The sequence below is a fragment of the Protopterus annectens genome, chromosome 13.part0, assembly GCF_019279795.1.
Source record: "Protopterus annectens isolate FY-2018-M chromosome 13.part0, PAN1.0, whole genome shotgun sequence".
NCBI lineage: Eukaryota > Metazoa > Chordata > Ceratodontiformes > Protopteridae > Protopterus > Protopterus annectens.
Window position 1 is genome coordinate 1,262,926,657 of NC_056747.1, and position 12,303 is coordinate 1,262,938,959.

Here is a 12,303-nt window from a genome sequence, read left to right on the forward strand (position 1 = left end):
AAATGTGTATGTTGTGTAATTTGTTGTGAGCTTAATTCTTTAGGTTATTGGAAGCAGTGAAGAAGACAGGTTTGGCTCAAAGGTGAGCTTTATATGAATTATGCAGTTTCAAAAAAAAAAACTCAGAAACTTTTGTCATGCAGTCGTACTATCTGGAGAGGTAGCTAACGATTTGCTTAATGAAATAAGATTATCTTTTTTTCAGTCAAAGAGTGACTGGTCAGGGGATCTCTTCTCAGGCTCAACGTTTCAGAGGTAGACCCTTTGGAAGATGGCAGGTTAACAACTGATAACAGGTGTAGGCATTCCTGACCTTGAGGGCTTTCAAATTCTGGTCCCAGTCCTGCACTGAAGGAACTGACCAAAGTGTGTCCTTAGGCACCCTTATTCATCAGGGATGGGTGAGCATTCTCATCTTCTCTGTATATATCCCATTTCCCTTCTCTGCTATATTTGCCTCTGGTGAGAAAAGTGCTCCTGAGAAAAGACAGAACAGAAAAATGTAAATGTGTGTGTGTGTGTGTGTGGGGGGGGGGGTTGAAAGGGTTTATGGGTGCAAAATGTGCTGTGTGAGAGAAACTGATAAGATTATGTTTTCACACCAAGTCTCTGGCATGTTCCCCAGTTTTCTAAGCCCCTCATAGCCAGGGAAGGACTTCCACTTCAAACAGGCAGGTTATTATTGTAGATTCTTCTTGAGCCCCAAACGAAGGAGAATAGAGATGTAGATAATATCTGGCTGCGATCAACAAGGTTGGGCGGGAGAGGTTTTCTTGACCATCCCTCTTAACCTTCTTGCATTGAACAGCTTGGACGTTGATTCTGGTCTTGAAGGATGTGCATTACCATATGCAAGTGTTTAGGCCTTGCAGTAGGCTTGTCACTTTCTAGAGGGGGAAAACTTTTATTTCAACGTGTAGCCTTTCAGCTGCCATTAGACCATTTTTCAGTGTTTATAATCCTGACAATGGTAGCTGTTTTGGCAGAAGGGCATCACAGGTGGCACGATGCCAGGGTAATCCTATGGACTAGGCTTGTAAAGGCTCCAGGGCCGTTAGCCTAATACACACCTATGAACCTATGAACATCATCCTATATTTGCACAATTGGTTGATTTAGCCCAGAAGCACAGACAGATTTTGGAGTAGAAAAAAAATGGTGATTTCCTTCATTTTTACTACCCTGGAAGTCAGATCTTCTACCTTTTGAGTCTAACTTATTTCTGTGAGTTATCCTGGCTTCAGAGAAAAAGGTGGTGTTGTTCATACGGTATAGAGCCCAACAGGTGGAAAGCTGGTTTACTGAATCATCAAATTGCTACACAGGTTTCCATGACCCCCTCCCCCCCTTATCTGACGTGTATGGTGACAAACTAAAATAAGAAGAGATATTGAAGGGGCAGACCCAATATTCTTGAACTGCTGAAATCCGCCAGCATTTCTTCTTGGATTCTGTTGGGAAAAAGGTAAAGGTCTGTTTACTGAACAAGAACCTGGAGTCACTGACTCCTGTCATAGCGCCATGTCTAAGTCATGGACATAACCAGCACAAAGGAGGAAAAGTGCCCAAACAGTAACCAATAAACCCCAAAAAGCACTTGGATAGCAGTTTCTGCCACAAACCACAATGTTTATTCACATAGACACAGCACCAGCAACCACAATATAAGATTTAATGCTGACATACAACCAGTTCGTTTTCGTCAAAAAACGTCATCAGATAACTCTGAATGTTGCACTACTATCCTTATATATGTTAGTTGGAACATTTATTTAGATTTGGTCATATCTTGGTAAGTATTTTAAATGGTCCAAAAGTTCATGATGTCCATGACTTATAAATCCCAAAAAGCACTTGGATAGCAGTTTCCACCACAAACTACAATGTTAATTCACATAGACACAGCACCAGCAACCATTAGAGGGAGGAATTCTTTATACACATTTAAATTTTTTAACATTTTTATATACATTTTAGTATGGAATATTTGCATTGGATATGTAACATTGTGTTAATATTTGTTTTGATATGTGTTTTAACAAATTATGGTTACAATGTTTAGAAATTTTAAATAAGAATGATTTTAGAACATGTTCAGTGTGAGTTTAAGCCAGCAGAATAAGTACTTTAACTTTGCATCTATTAGGTCAATCAACAAAGGTTTATTTGCACTAATTAGGTTATTGGAAAGGTTATATATATATATAGGGTAGTAGTGCAACATTCAGAGTTATCTGATGAAGTTTTTTGACGGAAACGAACTGGTTGTATGTCAGCGTTAAATCTTATATTGTGGTTGCTGGTGCTCTGTCTATGTGAATAAACATTGTGGTTTGCGGTAGAAACGGCTATCCAAGTGCTTTTTGGGGTTTCTTAGTTACTGTTTGGGCACTTTTCCTCCTTTGTACTGGTTATGTCCATGACTTAGACATGGCGCTATGACAGGAGCCAGTGACTCCAGGTTCTTGTTCGGTAAACAGACCTTTACCTTTTTCCCAACAGAATCCAAGAAGAAATGCTGGCGGATTTCAGCAGTTCAAGAATATTGGGTCTGCCCCTTCAATATTCCCTCTTATTTTAGTTTCTCACCATACACGTCAGATAAGGGGGGGAGGGGGTCATGGAAACCTGTGCAGTAGAAGTACAAAAACTAGACTCTGTCATGTAGGGGTCTTCACAACAGTATGAAGGAACTATAGCTAGTTATTCAAGCTACCAAAATATTCTACAACGTTCAGGACAAGGTGACTTTACAGGTGACTAAATCAAGCAGGGCAGCATTTACTTTTACTGTCTGTATAGGATGCCATGATTCTTTGGGTCTTGACAATAAGGTTCACTTAGTAGTAACTGTTTAGTACAGGGCAGAACCATGGCCTAATGGATGTGTTCATTTGCACAGTAGATCACAAGCCTGGGAGGATACAACAGTAGGAGTCCTTCAAATCAAGAAACAATATGCGAGCAGCACATTTTTGGAAGGATGCCTTGTTCGGTGCTGGGATCGGGGTGGGGGGGGGGGGTTCCTGTCCAAATTTCTCCTTTTCTTTTTTGTCCAAAGGTTGACAGAAAAGCCCGGACTGAATGAGTTAATTTAATTATGACAACTATAAGTTGCCCAAGACAATCATGAGTAATATTTAATTTTACTTATTTATTTAACATTTGATAACCAGGTGAACAACCTTTTGATCACAACCTAGGCCAGTATAGCTAAGCAATACAAATGATACAGTAACAGAGTCCAAATGCATGCATGCAAATAGAATGACAGAGGAAGATACATGACCAAGACATAATAAAGATAACAGTAGAGCAAAGCTGTATTATAAAGATAGAAACAGAGCATAGCTGTATTATAAAGATAGTAACGCAGCATGGCTACATACATCTAGTTAAAAGGCAGTGACAGGAAGTACCTGTAATAAGAGGCCTTAAACAAACATATTTTTACATGTTTAAACTAGTTATATCGATATTATGATTAAATAAAGGCAGCGTGAGAAAAGGCAATTCATGTCTTAATATAAACAATCATGCATATAACAGTTTGCATTTCCATAGATTTACTTAGAAATATAGTCTGCCTTACCGACTGAATTTATATACAATATAAACAAACGTAATATATTAGTATAACAAATTATACCAGATAGTAAGTTTATCATTGGGAAATTGTTGTAGTTTTACTTATGATGAGAAGAAATGTTGGGTAAGAAGTGAAAATGAACCCGTGTTATTAAGGCACGTACATTTTTATTCATCTTTTAGGGTACTTTCAATTATTTCTGAATAACTGTTAGCTGTTTGTCTGTTTGTTTTTTTCCTGATTTCTTGAGGAATGACATTCCATAGGTTCATAGGTTCATAAGTAAGTACTAGGTTCCCTGGTTTACGTCACCCAAGAAAGTTAATTTCCTGTGCCCCTGTCAAGCAGTGCCACAGAAGTGATCCCCGGGGTGTATTTCCTATTTCCCATCCACTCATCAAGATTTTTCTTGAAGAGTGCTAATGAGGAACTTTGCTTGACATAGATGGGTAGTTTGTTCCAGAGTATAGGAAGTATCTGGGACAGGAATCTATCCCTCCAGCATGTCCTGTTTATTGTGGTGACAAGGTTTAGGTCCCTAGAGCATGTAGCTCGGAGGGATTGGGATTTCTTTAGGTGTAGCATATCCAACAGTTCTGAATTTAACATAGCTTTATATGTTAGGCAGAGATCTCCTTGGAGTAGGCGATATGCTACAGAGTAAAGCTGGAGTTTTTTGAGACGGTCAGTGTATGGCATCTGTTTGAGGCCAGTAGTCCTCTTTGTGAGGTACTTCTGTGGCCTTTTCAGCTGCTGCAGATGTCTTGTGAGGTACATTCCAAAAGGGGCATTGTACTCTATAATGGGTCTAATGAGTGCTGAGTAGAAGGGAACAATGACCTCTTTTTTCCTGGATGAGAACCATTTTGTGATGAGGTGTGCCACATAGAAGGATTTCCTGACTACTGTGGTGATGTGATTATCAAACGAGAGACTACTGTCCACCTGGGTCTCAAGATCTCTTAACACACATTCAGCATTAAGTAGACTGCAGTTTTTGTGGGAGTTCATGGGTACAGAGTTTTTACCAAAGGGGATGACAAAGCACTTTTTGGCATTAAGCTTGAGGTCATGCCTCTGACGCCAGGCATCTGTCTCAGTGAGGCTCTTCTGTAGGATGTCCACTTCATTTGGGGACTCGACTATAGCTAATAGTTTGCAGTCATCTGCGAACTTTGTTAGCCAGAGGCCTTCTGTGTTAGCCTGTACTTCAGAGAAGTAGATACCAAACAGGAGAGGTCCCAGGACTGAATCCTGTGGTACTCCACTTGTCACTGGTTTGAAGTCAGATTTGGTGTCTGCAACTTTTACAGTGTGGGTTCTGTCAGTGAGCCAGTTGGCAACCCGTCTTGTGATGTAGGGGTTTATACCTAGTTTAGTGAGTTTAGCTATAATTCCAGAATGGGGGATGGTGTTGAAAGCCTTGGCGAGATCTAGATAGGCTGTGTGAACCACCTTACTCTCGTCTACGGCTTTGGTGACTGCCTCAAAGAAGTCAATCAGGTTCAGAAGGCATGATCTGCCTTTCACAAACTGGAACTGGGTGGGATTCAGAGTTTGGAGGTTACCAATGTCTTTGTTTATGAGTTCCATGATGATACATTCGATGGCTTTGCAGGCCAGGCTCACCAGGCTAATAGGGCAATAATTCCCAGGATCAGTGGTGGCTCCCCCTTTGTGGAGTGGGATAACTGTTGCTGTGCGCCATTCAGTGGGCACAAAGTTTGACACAAGACTATGATTGAACATGGTGCTTAGGTGGGGAGCCTGTTCATTCTGAAGTTCGTGTAAAACGCAGCCTGGGATGTTGTCTGGTCCCATGGATGATGTGTTTTTGGTTTTAGAGAGTGCAGCTTTTACCTGCATAGATGTGATTACAGGGACTTTGCATTCTTCCTGTATAGATATGGGCCCTTTAGGGGGGTGAGAAGGGGGTAAAGTTCGCACTAAACCTATCTGCCAGAATGTTGGCAATATCAGTTGGTTCTGTAATTTTCATGCAGTTGTGCTGTAACTCAGAGCAGATCTGGGTGTTGCCATTGAGATTCCTGACATAGCTATAGAATGCTTTGTGGTTGCCCTTAGAATCAGTGGTGATTTTGTTTTCATAGCTAGCTTTGGGGGATCTTATAAGGGATCTCAGCTTCTTACTGAGGCTGACCACGGAGCTCCTCCACTCATGGGAGTTTACTCTCTTTTGCAACAGTTTCTTCCTTCTGTTGTAGTGTTTGTGTATGGCAGGGGACCAGCAGATTGGCTTCCTTTTTTGGAGGATAGCTTCTTGGTTCTGTTTGGGATAGCACGATCCATGCACTCGTGTAAGTGCTTATAAAGTGCATTTGTGTAGGATTCAGCAGTCGTAACTGTATTGTCCATCTGCATGGGTGTTATGAAGTTCACCACTTCTGTCTTAAGAAGCATGAAGTTAGGTTTGGAGAAATTTTTTACCGTGGTTTCCTTAATGGTGGGTGGGTGCGGGATGCGGATATCTAGGGTGATTAGCTTATGTTTGGATAGCAAGCTGGAGCTATTTTGGGGGGGGGGGGAGCGTCAACTGACATGGCAGTCTTTGAAGTTGAGAGCTATCTTGGTCAAGTACAGAGCAGCTTTTTTTGTTTTGTGATGACAATAGTTTTCTTTGAGAAATGTAAGGATTAGGAAATTAAGAATAAGGCAGCCCTAGCTGTGACAGGCAGTCAGTTTGCATTCTCTAGCATTGAACAAATGTGTTGTGTGAAAGGTAAATCAATCTAGTTTGTTTTTAGTAGCTGGGAGAATAGAAGTATTTTGTAGGGATAGTGATACTATATGATATGTCAGGCCATATTCTAGTCTTGGAAATAGCATACTGAGATTAATAAATTGTCTTGCTTCACTAATAAAGAGATATGCTATTTTGTAAAATACTCTGAGCTGGAGTAATACATTGCTGTCATTCCTTTTTGTCTGTTGGATAATCAGATAAAAGTGGCTCGGCATAGCTGAAGTGCATCTTTATTTGTCTTAACCTCCAAAAGAAGCCACTTGAAGCTAATTGACCCTTTTGACCACCAGATGGCAGCAGTCTCAACACTATAAAACAGACTATACAACTAGCAAGTAGCAAGACATTTTAACGAGAGAGTAAGAATGAAAGTATGCATCCTGCTCTGGTTGGCTCTTTATTATTTAGTCCGAAGTTCTTTTATCTTATAGGTTCATAGGTTCATAGGTTCATACTAGGCTATCTGCCCAAGGGCATTTATAAGCCTAGCCCATAGTTATTTGGCTTTCGCCACCCCTTTAGTTTGAATAAAACTATGCCTATTATTTTGCTGTGCCTCTGTCAAGCAGTGACACTGAAGTAATCCCTGGGGTATATCTGCAATCCCCCATCCATTGGTCAAGATTCCTCTTGAACAAGGCCAGCGAGGTGCTCTGCCTCACATGTACCGGGATTTTGTTCCACAGCATAGGGAGTCTCTGGGTGATGAATCTGTCCCTCCAGCACGTTCTATTAATAACCATGTCAAGGTTTAAGTCTCCTGCCCTTGTGGTTCTGAGGGATCTAGATTTTTGAGGTGAAGCATATTCATCAAATCAGGGTTTGACATGGCCTTATATGTCAGGCACAGGTCACCTCTGAGCAAGCGGTATGAGACTGAATAGAGCTGGAGTTCTTTCAGTCGGGCAACATAAGACATATTTTTGAGACCTTTTATCCTTTTGGTGAGGAACTTTTGGGGCCTTTCCAGCTGCTGCAGGTGTCGGGTCAGATACATTCCGAATGGGGCATTGTACTCAATCATAGGTCTAATGAGTGATGAGTACAGGGGACGATGACCTCCCTTGATCTAGATGTGAATCCCTTCATGATCAGGTGGGCAATGTAGAAGGTTTTCCTAACTACTTTAGCAACATGAGTGTCAAACGAAAGGCTACTGTCAACCTGGGTCCCCAGATCCCTGATGACTTCTTCTGTGCTCAGTGGATTGCCACCTATATGGTAGCTAGGGGTAACCTTGTTTTTCCAGAAGGGTATGACTATGCATTTCTTGGCATTTAACTTTAGGCCATGGCTCTGGCACCAGTTATCCGTTTCTGTGAGGCCCTTCTGAAGGATATCTGTGTTAGATGTGTTTTCGACTATGGCGCCCAGTTTGAGTCATCTGCAAACTTTGTCAGCCATAACTCTCCTGTGTTTGCTTGTACTTCAGAAAAGTAGATGCTGAACAAGAGTGGACCCAGGACTGAGCCCTGTGGGACACCACTTGTGACAGGCTTTGAGTCTGACATGGCTCCAGCAACTCCGACCCTGTGGGTTCTGTCACTTAGCCAGTTTGCAACCCATCTTGTGATGTATGGGTTTACATTCAAGCTGATGAGTTTTTCGATGATACCTGAGTGGGGTATTGTGTCGAAGGCCTTTGCCAGGTCAAGGTAGGGTGTATGAACTGCCTTTCCCTCATCAATGGCCTTGGTGACTGTCTCGAAAAAGTCAACCAAGTTTAAAAGGCATGATCTGCCTTTGACAAAGCCAAACTGGGTTGGATCCAAAGTCTGCAAGTTCCCTATGTCTTTATTTATGAGTTCCATTATGATCCTCTCCATGGCTTTGCAGATAAGGCTTGTCAAGCTAATGGGACGGTAATTTCCAGGGTCGGTGGAGGCACCGCCCTTGTGAAGTGGGACCACAGTCACCGTGCGCCACTCCTTGGGTACGTATCCTGAGGTGAGGCTAAGATTAAACAGCTGTCCTAACTGCGGGTTTAATTCCTCATTGAGTTCGTGGAGCACACAGCCGGGAGACCATCCGGTCCCATGGATGCTGTGTTTTTGCTTTGGAGAGAGCAGTTCTCACCTGGGCGTTGGAGATGTTTGGGGACTACAATCCTCTGGTATAGATATCTCTCCTTTGGGGAGGGGAGACGTTTGCACTGAACCTGTCAGCCAGTATGTTGGCAATGTGTGTAGGTTCAGTAATCTTCACATCATTTTGAACTAATTCTGAGCATATCTGGGAGTTTCCTCCTAGGTTTCTAACATAGCTAAAGAAGGCCTTATGATTGTCTTTTGAGTCCTTGGCATTTTTCTCTCAAAATTTGCCTTGGATGATTTTATGAGAGCTCTTAGTTTTTACTTATAATGATCAAAGGTGTCTTACCTTTCAAGGATTTTGCTCTATCTTGTAGTAGCTTCCTCCTTTTGTTGTAGAGCTTGTTTATGGCTGGGGTCCACCAGACTAGACGCTTGCCTTTGGTGCAAAGAGTCTTAGTTTTGTTTGGGATTGCCTGATCCATGCAGTCCTGTAGGTGCTGGTAGAAGGCATTTGTAAGTGATTCAGCGGTTTGAGTAATGTTTACCACTGGCTCAGGGGCCTTAAAGGAGACCACACTAGTTTTTAGAAGTGTGAAGTCGGCTTTTGAGAGGTTTTTCACTGTGGTCTTTTTTATTTCAGGTGGGGGCGGGATGAGGACCTCCAGCGAGATTAGTTTATGATCTGATCTCACCAGTGAGGGGTATACTTCCGGTGTTGAACATTGTGATCCCATGTTCGTGATGATGAGATCAAGTATGTTTTCTCCTCTTGTGGGGATGGTGACTAGTTGTTCCATGGCATTTGAGTTTATGAACTCCAGGAACCTTTGGGCTAGAGTGTTTGGGCTTGAGTAGTGTTCCCAGTCTATATTAGGGTAGTTGAAGTCACCTAGTATGATGGTGTTTGGAGATACATTTATCCCCTCCATTGTTTTCAGGAAGGCCATGTGAGGTTCCTGAGTTTGAGAGGGTGGCCTGTAACATGCTACAAATTGCAGAGCAGTCTTGCCTATGGTTAATTGCACCTGGATGGTCTCCAATGCATCGTGCGTTGCCACCAACCTTGAATTGTGGGTGTCCTTTATGAATATGGACACCCCCCCTCCTTTCTTGGTGTTGTCCGGATTTTGGGGCCGGAACGCATGATATGAGGTGAAACCTGATAGTGCTGGGGTGCTCTCAGGAGCCTTGAACCAGGTTTCAGTCACAGCACAGACATCGATGTTCTCCATACTGAGAAGGGCCTCGAGTGTGTGCATCTTGAGATTGAGACTTCTGGCATTGAGCAGCATTACCCTTAGTTTTTTTACTTTTTTGTGTTCTAGGGTGGTAGGTTTAGAATTTGAGTCTTGCCTAAAAAAGGCACTATGGGGGTGGCAAGAGCCTTTGCCAATATCCGGAAGCCTAGGGGTGACAGGTGCAAGCCGTCCCTTGCTAAGCAGCGTGGCTTGTCCAGCATGTCATCCCAGGCAGACAGACATTGATCCCCTTTGAATGACACCAGAATTTAAGCCAATTATTAAAGCTGATCATCTTATCACTGTATTGTGGCATCATTCTAGGTGAAGGTAGGATACTGCTCAAGGTCAGGGTCATACCTGCCTGGGCTACATAATCAGAGAGCTCCTCAATGTCTCTTTTCATGTAGTCCAAGGAGGTACGTCTCAGGTCGTTGACACCAGCGTGGACAATGACTGAGTCGTACTTGTACCTGCTGTTGAGAGACCTGAGTGCTTGTGTTATGTGGCGGATTCTAGCGCCCAACAGGCAGCTTACTGTGACCTTCTCCTTACTCAGTCTGGTGAGCGGACGTCAGTGTGTCTGACTATGGAGTCACCTATGACAAGTATGTTTGGTGTTGTATTTGGCCTTAAGGGCAGTGACTGCTTTGCACACTGATTTTGTTGTTTATGTGTTGTTTGTGTGGTGTATTGAGTTTGCAGTTGCTTGGGTGTCTGCTTTGGAGGCCTCTGCTGTTTAGGTAAATTTTTACTCAGAGCCTCCGAGTATTTCTTAGTGTGTTTATGTGTTTGATTCAGTGGTGTGGTTGAGTTATGTGAGACTGGTATTGTGGTGTGTGTAGTTGCCTTCTCCTCCTGCCTGGTCTTGCCAGTCCTGAGTTGAGAGAGCTCAGCCTCCAGTCTGGCTAAACAGCTGCATCTCTCACAAGTGTTAGTGTTACTTGGGAGGAGGAGAGGGTTGTCCGTTCACTTTCCTAGGTAGTATCTAAGTATAATTTATTTAACTTTAATACTGTTTAGGCTTGTGCACTGTTGAGCCACATTTTCATATTTACTGTAGAGCTTTCCCTTAAAAACATCTCTTTTAGAGTTTCACTTCAATTATTATGTCATTTTATTGCTGTTAAAAAGATGTATTATTGGCTGAAATGCTATCTCTTAGAAACACAGCTGAGAAGGTTAAAGCATATACTTTCTAGTGGTCTTTAAAACTAAAACTGTTACAGTATTTCAAAGCCTCAGTTTGAAAATGTGCCACAAGGCTTAAGACATATACTGCAGGATTCAATAAACTCCATCTAGGCTCCGTTTAGAGCCTACACGGAGTGTATCTGCGTACATGGCCACAATGTGCTTTTATCAAAGCGCAATGCATATTAATAATGCGCGGCTCACCTAAGTGAGTTTTCACTCCACATCCTAGTAGTGCTGGCTGCAAAATCTTGTAGTACAGCACAGATAATGACTCTGTGTACAGCAGAGCACAGATGGTGCACCCCCAGAGCACAGACGGTCCACCCCCATACCTCCCAACCTCTTATAGCAAGAAATCTGTACAACGTCACTAAATAAAGTGGGGCAAAAGCCGGCAAATACTGACATCTTGCCCTTATAAGCACCTGTCATTATTTAGTGCCATCCATCCTGAATGATTATTACAAAACCATAAATGTTATGAGGAACATTGCAAGAATACCAGCCAAAACCCTGGAAAAACTGCCTGAACTAGTTTGGCTTTCCTCCTAATTTTTTTTTTATTTATGCCATGTTTGCGTGATGCACCATGGCATTTGACTATGCTTACCCCATTTGGGCAACAGGACCACCCATGTATCAGACATGACCCAGACATCAAAAATAGAAACCGGATGCTTTCACTTACTATTACTCAGCACAGCTGGGCATCGGGCAAACCTCTAAGTGAGGCTGCGCAGATGGTCCTGGGTAAGCACACCTTACTTATACTGTTGTGACATTGCGGCTTATACAAATAAAGTGACCTTGTGCAGCTATGTAGGTGGTGGACAGGGTGGGCATTTCAGAGCACAGTGCTGGGGTGTCCAGGAGTCCAAGGTCTTTACTGGGCTACTGGTTAAGGATCTTGAGCCACGGCTGATGCAGGAGAACTATACAGGCTCACAATATAAATCTGAAGCCTGGGATAGTTTGGCAAGGGCCATTACCAGTGAGAATGGTATCCCCCACACTGGGGAACAATGTTGTCACCATTATGACGACCTCCACTGCAGGAAAAGGGATACTCTTAATCACTGGACCATGGATTGTCAGGCAGGCAACATCCCACAGATGTGTATGTATGCTTTGCATTTAGTTCTTTTAAATATTCAAGCTAAATATGGTAGAAACTGGTATTCATAATGCTTTTTCTTTTTCCCTTTTTCCACAGCTGCAGAAGAGAGGGCCTCAGATGTGAGGTCCCATGCAAGGCGATTGGCCAGAATGCGAGAAGCACGTGGTAAGTAAGCGTAATTATATAAAGTACTGTTACTGCAGTATTAACAGTGATAGATGGATTAGTTGCTATACCATACAGTTGTATGAACTTAGGAATGTGTATCTGAACTGTAAAAGCAAGTGTGCCTGCATTACTCTGTAGCACAGCTTTCAACTGTACTTATTTCTGCTGAATATCCACATTTAAGAATCACTGTTTTG